The sequence below is a fragment of the Poecilia reticulata genome, linkage group LG9, assembly GCF_000633615.1.
Source record: "Poecilia reticulata strain Guanapo linkage group LG9, Guppy_female_1.0+MT, whole genome shotgun sequence".
Classification (NCBI taxonomy): domain Eukaryota; kingdom Metazoa; phylum Chordata; class Actinopteri; order Cyprinodontiformes; family Poeciliidae; genus Poecilia; species Poecilia reticulata.
The window spans coordinates 1,211,580-1,222,196 of NC_024339.1; the positions used below are offsets into that span (position 1 = coordinate 1,211,580).

The 10,617-nt window shown below is 41.6% G+C and overlaps 1 protein-coding gene across 1 annotated transcript in view; it reads left to right on the forward strand.

The window, feature by feature from the left end:
- Positions 1-9,778: 9,778 nt before the first annotated feature.
- The window catches only part of tncb (tenascin Cb), a 67,264-nt gene continuing 66,425 nt past the window's right edge, over positions 9,779-10,617 (forward strand). Inside the window, exon 1 of the mRNA XM_017306521.1 lies at positions 9,779-9,863. The gene's annotated coding sequence lies outside the window, so the exon portion shown is untranslated. The remainder of the gene's footprint in view (positions 9,864-10,617) is intronic.

Here is a 10,617-nt window from a genome sequence, read left to right on the forward strand (position 1 = left end):
TCGTTAATATGTCCTCATGTCAGCCGTAGTTAAGGTCAGGGGTCACTTCACAGTGGAGGGTCTTTCACCTCCACACTGTGTGAAACTGGACAGGAACAGCCAAGCTGCCAGTTCCACTTTCCAAACTCTGCTGCTGCTGCTAACCCAGATCGTCTCTCATGGTGACCAGAAGTGGCTTGGAGCCGATACACTGTTTAACATTGATTTGCTTCATTGGATCCCTCTTTATTAAATTCTCAGAAAGTCAGGAGGAAATGGCTCAGTCTTCTGTGAATCCTSTGTTTGCTTATAGAAAGACTCAGCGGGTTGAAATGGATAATTTAATACAAGAATAGGCGAAATATAAATAATTRCATAACAAATAAATAATCAAGGAGTGCGTGTCACATAACATGTAGGCCATAAGACAGTCTGCATCTGCAGGTCTGTTACACTCTGTCATCTTGGGGCAGAGACATTCTTGTAAATGTGCTGAATGTGCAGCGCTAGCTTGAAGTGAAGCAGCTATCATGTGCAGAGGAAACACGACGCCAACTGTAGCTGTACAATGGAAGGTGAAGAGTGGGTATCAGGTCAGAGGTCATGGACCACAGCAGACACAGACCCCTGTCACAACRTKTGCAACATTTACTACCCATTTGTTCAGTTAGGTGGAGTGGCTGTGCCTGTGTGTGGTCTACTGCAGCTACTTCTCTGTCAGCATTAGCATCTTAAGGGAGAGAAATATCACCTAAATAAACRTAGCATGTCATTGGACAAGTCATATGGAAAGACTGTTTCTCTTAAACTCTAGTATTATGTGCTTTCTAGGCACATTGTGGCATTTTTCAGCACTGGCAAATAACTGTTACCTTCAGTTGTTATAAACATGCTGCATAGATCAAATATGAGCTAAAAACATTTTACTTCCTGATTAAAGCCTTGAAATTTGGTGTCTGTCTCTTTTATAGCTCCTGCTCTTGCTGACAGTCTGCCTTCAGGAAGTCATCACAACATGGCTGCTCTATTAACCCTTTCACAACATTTTTACCAGCTTTGCACTGAGAAGTAGCTCCTACAACGAGCTGAGCAGATGCAGTTCCACCAAGTGTTTTGATGATTCTATAGGTTAAGCCCAAAAAAACTCAGACATTCTGTCATATGTTAGTGCAAAATTATTAGTTATAGTGAAATATTAAAGTCACGTTGCTAAAAAGAAAACTTCCGCAAACATAAAGCCGGACATCTGAAGTGTGCAGAAGTCAAAGAAGTGGAACAGACTTAACAAAATGTTGCAGTATTCCATTAGTTTCTGCTGGAGATGTTTGTCCTGCTGGGTTTTTAGATTTGACGGATCTCTGGCTTGTTTTTCCCATGAACCTTTTTGATATGATGCCTCGCATCGAAGGCAATTTATTTCACAAACTTAAGGCAGATAGCGCTACAAACAGCTTGAGAAAAGCAATAACCAAACACTCTGTTTCATGACAGCTATAGTGGGCCCATCTATTCTCTGGGATATGAATTATGGATCACTGTTAATAGCCTTTTTCTCCCTTGTTTAACCTTTTGTGGCCAGATGCTTCTGCCTGATGGCTGCTGTTTCTTGGACTCCCTTTACTCTCTTCTTATCRCACACATCACACTCCTGATCACAATTTTACTGTCTCGTTATTAAATTACATGATGCAGAGGCTTCAGTGGCTGGCAGGTTAAGTCTCTGACCGAGTGACCCTCTCTGAGGAGTTAACCCACCGTCCCACCTCACTGCTGCATAATGGATGAAGGACAGGCATTGGTAGGGAGGAGTGGAAGCAGGCCCTTATTACCTTGTGATTAATTTTTAATGAGATAAACAGGTCTTTCCAGGTCACCTGAACGCTCAGAAACACACACCCATGGCGGATGGTGTGTCTTCACTGTCGCCTACCTCAGTGCTGCCCATTTTGACATCCACCATGGCTGTAGGGCCTGAATAGCATAATTAGGCCTCACTGTCATTGACGGAACGTGTCTCACTTCCCGCTGAGTCCTCTTCTGTTCTTCAAGTCAGATGGCACCAATTATACAGTGGAAAGAAGACCTTATTAGAAGTGCTCCAGGCAGCCTTTGCCTTACTTTTCCTCTTAGGTTGAACTTCCCAGAGKTGAGGTGCACACCACGACTACCAGYGCTACAAATACATCACTAGATACTTTCATAGAGTTGATCTTATTGCACTTTGCAGCTCACATATTGAATTGTAAATGTTTTATAGAGCAACTATTTAAAGGGGCAGTTTTATGTGGTTCCCAGGCACATAGTGCCATTTTACAGCACAATTAAGTATCTACTGTATGTTACCTTCAGTTTTTATAAAAATGCTGCATTTATCAAATATGACTTAAAAGAAATTTCAATTTGAAATTGCATCTCTCTCTCTTTAAGACCCTTTAACAATGTTTTTAGTAGCTCCTACAATGTGTTTAGCAGATGTGCAGTTCAACCAGGTGTTTGCTAATTGCAGCTGGCTAGTCTGAAGGAGCTGAGTGAGGAAGTCGTGGGGAGGGCTGCTCTGTGGGGGCGAAGCTCTGAGGCTGGGAAACTGCAGCCCAGAGGAGGAGTTGTGTCCTCTAAGGCAGGGATAGGTCCACCCACGTGTTTTACACAGCTTAATGGTTTCCATGGAGATTAAAGGATTCATCAAACATGCATGAAAGAATCAAAGTAACACTCCAGGTACGTTCTTGATGAGGGAATAACATCATAACATGATGAATGATGGCCTTTTATGAATAATAGAAAAAGCTGCTGGTGTTTGTATGGATAAATAACCGGCAGTGATTAGTGAYTGGTCAGTTGGAAGTGCAATAATTCAATCTTTTTTACCAATCAGTGAACACACCACACCTAAACACAACAGGCAATGCTAAAAACAACWCTCTTCAGTGTAAAACTGGTTACTGCAATTACGCGTAATATTTTACTGGGGCATGTTGGCTATTCACTGAAACTGCYACAACAAAATGCTAGTCTTTCATTGTTCTCCTGAACCAGYTATGTACTTTTGCCATTTTGATCATTTTATACCCGACTTTTTCTGTACAAAAGAAGCTGCATATTGAAACATCATTTAGCAAACAGAAATGAGTGAAGTTTAATCCTGCTGAGCCTTTCACCTGCCTGCTGCAGAACATGTTGGATCTAGAAATGTTTGTAACCTTTTGGAAATCTCAGGATTAATATCAGCATCTACATCATCTTCTGAAGGGAATACATGCAGAATCTGCTGTCCACAGATTGTTAAGCCAACCATTGTTGATAGACAGTTTAAGATATTAACTTCAAATGACTTTGTTATAAAATAGTTAAACCATGTTTATTGGAGTTTGATCACACATGAAGTGCTGTTCATCSTATGCCTGGAAGGAATAATTTTGAATATTTSAAGTCRTTCTATATTTTCCTATTATCAGTAACGGTTCCATTACCTGTAATCGATTTCAGCTTCCTGCTGCAATSCCAACCATTTCGTTTATTTGCACATTTCAGTAACAAGGCAGTTCAAAGTGCTTTACATAATAAAAACACAAAAAATCAACAATTAAAACATTTCATTTTTGTATAGTGGGAGTGTTTTCAGCTGAGAGGGGTGGAATCAGGAGTGAAGAAAGAGGAAGACTCGAGTCATGTTGCCTTCAGGAACGAAGGTACTGCAAGAATTGTGGCTAGATGCAAAAACTGAAAAAAAAGATGGTCGTGTTTTTTAAGTTTTAGACGATTTTCAATTTCAAGTTTTCGTTTTTCAATTTTCGTTTTACAATTTTGCTTTGACAAAACATTTTGGCTCTAATTTAGTTCCGTAGAAACTAGCTAACCTACTAGCTGAGTGACGTACTGTTGCTTACTGTGACTTTAGACAAATGAACTATTACTGACAATACTTTCACATAAACCTATTGTTAAAAATTCAAACCTTTCCCTTGAAGAGAAATTTGACTCAGCTAAAACTGACATTATTGGGTCAAAACTATACAGAAGCCAGAGATCAGAATTCGGCGGGAAATCTCAGCTCAGTGAATCTCAGGTATTCAGTTATTATTTACCTAGTTTGTAACACACACACACACACACACACACACACACACACACACACACACACACACACACACACACACACACACACACACACGCACGCACGCACACGCACACGCACACGCACACACACACACACACACACACACACAAATATATAGAGTTGCTGTCTTTTTTTTCGTTTGACGTGTTATTGCAGCATTCGTTTTTTTCCCCCATATGCCAAATGACAGCTGATAAAACTGAACATTGTTGTGCTCTAATGGAAAGAAAATGGGTTCCCTCAAGCAGGCGCCTCGTACCGGAGTGGCAGAAATTGGATGACAGGCGAGAATGCCTGTATGAGGTGTCATCTGGGAAATCAAACCTGCTCAGCTCACTTGCTCTGAAAGTCGGCGTACAGGTACACCTTTGCAAACAGGGAGGTGGAGAACTCCCACAGCCATTCTCCGTGAAGCCTGCCGGGGCTGTGAAGAAGAGGAGAGAAGAAAGAAAGAGAGAAAGAGTGAGAGAGAGAGAGAGAGAGAGAGCGACAGGAAGGTGAGAACAGGAACAGATGGAGAGATGTGGAGAATCTACATTTCCAGTCATTTAAAACAGGTGCTATACATAGCTGAGCTTCCAGCCCATCATTTCATCTAAGTGATATCATTACAGCTAAGAGTCATTAAAAAAAAGATATTTTTTCTCCAGCCTATATAGATTTCTACAATCTCCCCGAGGAGCGAGGATAAAAATGAATTTAAGGCCCCTGAAGACACAGAATTAGCTTTTTTATCACCACATATCCTGGCTGCACATGYGCCACTGGGCTGCATACAGGATTAGTTTGGATCTCTTYTTTTCTGCCTGACTGGCTACCGGCTCTCTTACCGCGCCGACGACGACCGTTTCCCCCCGCTGAGAAAAGCTCTGTGTTCAGCCGGGAAAAAAACAACAACTCCTGAGCACACGCTCCCCCTGCTGATGTTCAGGATGGATCTTCAGTCATATCCCTCCACTCTTCATCAACATGTGGAGCATTTGATATCGGAAGAGCAGATTTCCCTAAAGGCTGCCTTACATCAGTTAGAAAGAGATATATTTATTTAGCTTCAAAAGAACATCTTCTGAATCTACATGAAGAATTTTACTGAGCAGATACTGAATGATACATCAAGCAGAAAAGCAAAAAAAAAAAAAAAAAAACCCTACCTTCAACTTATCGCCACCAGCGAGAGCTCGCACTGCGAGGTTGGGGTCAAACTCAGACTTAATGAGTCACCCTACGCAGTGGAAGTAGCTTTGAAGTGGCAGCTTCTATCCATCTCACAGAACAGAGGAGTGATGGATCAGATCCGCCTGACACCGACTCCTCCTGAGTTCTTTGTACCTGTGTTTATTTCTGGCGGTTCTGCCCGGTTACACCGGATTCCGCCACGCAGAATGYCCGGTAATTGCTGCCAGCACATGTTTGGTACCCCAAGCAAAGTCTAATCAAGAGGTGGTTGCGGACAGGACTGTTTGATCCAGGCTGTCGGCTTTCCACGGTGGTCGTTGCCTGAGCAGTTAAACAGATGAGTCRCTTAAATCAAACTTTGCTTTGTTGTCTAAATAACCATTACAGTCGCCTGTAAGTTTTGATGGACTCTAACAGATGGCTCGGGGCGATAAAAGGTGATGAATGGAGTCAAAGGAGGCAGTAGCTGTGTTTCCACTACATATGTGTGCAAATCTTTGTCTGTGTTCTGCTAATGTCGAAAAAAACACAATTACGCAATTGCGGTGTTTCCATGAAATAATGAATAAAACTAAAATCACATGTGAATAAGTTTGTTTAAAAACGGTTGCYGGGTTACACATTTGCCATTGATTAAGTCATTAAAAAGAATTCAGTCATGGCGCTAGCGCTCATCGTCTGTCATCCATCAGAGGAGACGTCGGCGTTAGAGCAACAAGCCCCGCCTACTTGTGAACGAATGCGGCGTTTTKGGGGAAATTGCAGTGTGTGATTTTGCGGAAGAGTTATGGATTCAACACGTTGGAATGACACACAACTTTTTGTAAACTGTGTGGTTCTGTGAGAGCTCTGGTGGAGCCAGCTGATGAAAAAGAAACAAAAAKAAACCGTCATCCTCYTGCWACCTCCTGYCATCTTCTTTGTCGTTTCCGCCAGTAGTAACATTCGGCTGTTGATCACGTGTCTCATGTGATGCAAAAGAAGTGTTGCTATTGCAGTTTTGTGAAATATATCTATTTCAAAATGGCTGAAAAACCACCTCATAAGTTTTTTTTTTTCAAAATAATGTGAGCTTTTTTCTAAATTGGCATGTTTCCATTAAGCAAATTAATTTTCATAATTCCAATTTTATGCTCAGTGGAAACAAATGAATTAGCATGAGGGTTTCTGCTTTCTGCTACACCAAAGCTCCTCCCTCACAGCGGAACCTGCTGTGAATGCTAATGCTATAGCACAGCCACTGATTATGGTACATAAATAGTTTTCCTGTAACAATAAGTACCTTTGCCACAACCACAGCTGCAACAAACTCAATATTGAGCTTGAACAAGCTGAAAARGGGAGCATGTGAGCAGCGCTTACGCAAGCTTGTTTGACAGCAGCAACGCCTTACTCCTGGCTCTTTTTTGTTGTTTCCAACTCAGTGGTGTATTTCTGCAGATGTCAGTAGGACCACTGGAAGAGAAGAGCTAGATTTTTTGCACAGAAAATCTGTCTCATGCTGTTGGGACATAGAGTTAGTTTAACAAATGTTATAAAAGTTGCATACAGCAGCTCTGACACCCTCYGGTGCCTGAGCTGGACAGCCTCATAGCCGTTGCTGACTATTGATTCTGGCAAACTATGCATACAGTCTTCCTGTCAGTGATTGTTTTCTATATTTTCTTTTGTTTTGAAAAATACTTTAAGTAGTTTTGCATTTTAGTTAGTGTTAACTCCTGACTGTACCTTCCAGTCATGTTCACTTTAAGTTTTAAAGGTGTTACTCTGACTACCCCCTCCYGCCCCCCAGCCTGAGAAAATGCCTGCTTTCAACGCAGTGWTATACTGAAGCTCAGCAMAGAAAGCATCATTTAAGGAAGCAGCCCAGAATCCAATGTTAACTCTAGGATGAACCCTTAACTAAGGTGAGATATTCTGTAGACTGTAGAACAGATGGTGACTTTTATTATTCCTCACTTTATGCCATTACCCCTGATTCATAGCGGAAGCCAGTTTATTTTACTTCCACTAGTGCTGTTGTTTACAGTTGCTGGGTTACACATTTGCTGTTGATTAAAGCTTTTCCCTCTGTGGTTTCTTTTACCTGTAATAAACGACAGCACACCAGAGGTGAATACACTGTAAGGATGTTTCAAATAGCGATGAGRACAACTCACGGTCAGTGTGTCACCCGTCACTTCTTTTGGACATCCAGTCAATAAGATGACGTGAAACTGTGGCTGGAYGTTAGCCACARCAGCATTATTAATGACCTCATATTTTCCAAAGYTGTTCTTGGCGAGAACCTGCGTGACTACAAGAGCACCGAGGCGTAAAATTACCTGAACAGCAACAAAATTGATGAAGTAATGCTCAACAAACAAGACTACTTTATTTTTCYTAAAGCATCCGCAGACCAAGCCAGAGCATATCACCCGAGCTAAACAGTTAGCATGGCTCATGCTAAGGGAGRGAGGGGTGAAGGAGATGTTCTATCTTTTTAAGGTGTCTACTTGTATTTAGGATATTTGGGAATATGCCATTTATACAATMATTTTTCAAATGCCTAACATGCATAACAAATCACAAACTGGGTTTTATCAGTTTTGCTATTAGTGTAGACTACTCTAATCCAGGTTTGACATGGTGGTTGTAGTTTTTAAACGAGAGCAGATTAAAAAAGCTCAAGACAGTAAAACATTAGACGGACTCGCCAACTTCAGCTTCGTCCCTTCAGTGAGAGGCTCTTAAAGAATGTTTTCCGTTGATTATGGTTAACATTAATACTGTCATGGTTTTTGGCATGTAAATATAACAGTAGCAGCTTTCTAAAGGTTGTATGGAGAGATGGACATTAGACGCTATTTARACGCTTTACTGTACAAAAATCAAACTAGTTAGAGCACATTGTCAGAACACCGGTCATAGTAAAGGTAGAGCTCTGGGTTGGGGTGTGGCTATGTGGGCTTTTCATTGGTAAATGAAAGGAGCAAACCTAAACTCTCTTCGTGGGGTACTTGAGTTAAAGGTGCCAGTAATGTAAGTTTTCGATTCATCTCCCTTAAAGTTGCAGTTCTTGCTTCCAGCTCAGTCTGGGTTTCTCTCCTTCACTTGGATTCCTCTGTTAAGATTTTCCACAGGGCCAATCAGCAAACAGAATTAGTTGCGAACAATGACATCGATCTCCTGTGATGTTTTAGAGTTGTAGTCTGCTTCTAGTTTTAGCAACAGCCTCAGAGAAAGTGAATAAAGCTGTTCAGTCTGTTGGCYGCGYTTTTTAAAACTTTAACAGAGTTCACWAATCAACTTAGCAACCGTTTGTCAACAGCTGAGACCCTCTGGATGAAGCAAAGCGTAGAATAAGGCTGATTTTTACCAGCTTGGTTCTGTTTCTATCTGCTGAGCACATGTTGAAAATTTAATTGGAAAAGTATTTATCCTTCCTAATATTTGTTATTTTGTAATTATATTATATGTTCTCATTTTAATCTTTATATTATTGCACACACGGTTATAATTCCTTTTTCAGAAATACTTTTACGGTTTCTTGTGTCATTTCATGGATAGATACTTTTTTACTTTGATCCGACTTTGATCCAACACTAAGTGTTGCTACTCTCACTAGGATGGAGCCAGAGGCCAACCCTGAGAGAAAACCTGCAGAGCTTCCTCTTCCATCAGAGCCGCAAAATTATCTTCTCCAACTTTGTTGTGAATGCAACAGCAAACATTCCCCGACATTCGCTCACTGCCTCAGTGGAAAGTTTTTGCTCTGCCTGTTGTGTGAAGATGCTTAACTCTAGCGCCGTGCTCTGGTGCAGACAGGGTTTCTAAAACGCTAAAAAGACAAACTGTAGCACCATTCCTTCCAGGTTGTTATGTTTAAACCTTGTATATCTTTTCAGTGTTTGGGGGAATTGTTTGCTGGTGATCTGCCTCCTCATCAGTCTAACAAATGGAGGCCTTGTTCACTCCCTGCTTTCAAGTTCTTAAATGCTATGTTAATGTGGAGCCTGCATTCACTTATATCTTGCTTTCCATTGGCTTGCTCGCTGCAATTTGCTGCTAATGGTCCAACCACCACTGCACCCCCCCTTCCCTCCACCCCACTCCCTCTGTCATCCACTTCCCCATCCCCTTCCCCCCATTTTCCTCTCCTACTTTCTCTCTCTCTCTCTTTGCTTCTCTCTTTCCAGCCTTGAGGCGTCCCGTTTCAACTCCTTCGCTTTCAGTCACAATGCTGTGGAGAGGTCTGAATGGGTGGGGTGGGGGTGGCAGAGGGGGCATTTAAGAGAGCAGTAGGTGGGAGTGGAGTCTGACTGCAGAGGGTCTTCTGTTTCAGAGAAAAGGGAGTTCTCTCATTCACTCTCTCTCTCTCTCTCTCTCTGTCTGTCTGTCTGTCTCTGTCTCTCTCCTCACTGGCTGCAGCACATCAGCTGGCTCTCTAGGTAGACGAGAGTAAACACTCATAGAGAACAGAGAAAAGATGACAGAGCTGTCAGCGCTCTGAGAGCCACAGAGCGGTGGGAACATTTTCTCTGACTGGCTGAGGAGGCTTTCTGCTTCCATTTTCCCCGTCAGCTGAGAGGCTGTGAGCGTTTTCTACGAGGTAAGTCACCTTCTCTACCTGCATGGGGCTGCTGGGGGCGAGCGGGCTGATGGGTTCACCTCACTGACACAGAGCACTCACACTTTTTAAGAGCTCACAACTTTCACCACTTTTTTTTTTCTTGATCGTTTTAATCAGTTGATATGAATGCCTTCCATTGGAGAGATGCGTCTATGTTAAAACGTGTTATAGGTGTTAAAAGGAATKACTTATTTTAGCAGTTTTATCGCTGAGTTATTCAAATATGTCAAACAGGAAAGTTGTAATGTCTGAGTATTAAAAATAGGCCAAAAGTTTTTCCCATAACATTTCTATCATATTAACATTTCTTAACACACTTCTCACACATCAATATAACAATGTATGTGACGTTGGCTGCAGGAAAATAGTTTGGTCCTTGTATTAATGAGCCAGGACTTCAGACTCCCTTAATTACACTCTTTACTGCACTCACCTGGGAGTCATTTATGTCCTGTAGGAGAAAGTGTTTGCTCCTTTGTGCTTTAGAAAACAAGTGGAGGAGCAGTTTATTATTATTATTACTATTATTATTCTTATGATTTTATTTGTTTAACCAGGTAAAACCCCATCGAGATCCAAATCTCATTTGCAACACATCTGGGCAGAAAAACCCGCAACACAAACCAACCTGGTTACATAAAAGTAAAACAAATTAAACCAAACTGCTCAAAATAATTTCAATGAAATAAGATCTGACATCTTGAGTTCAGGCTGGAGCTGATTCCATGCTGCA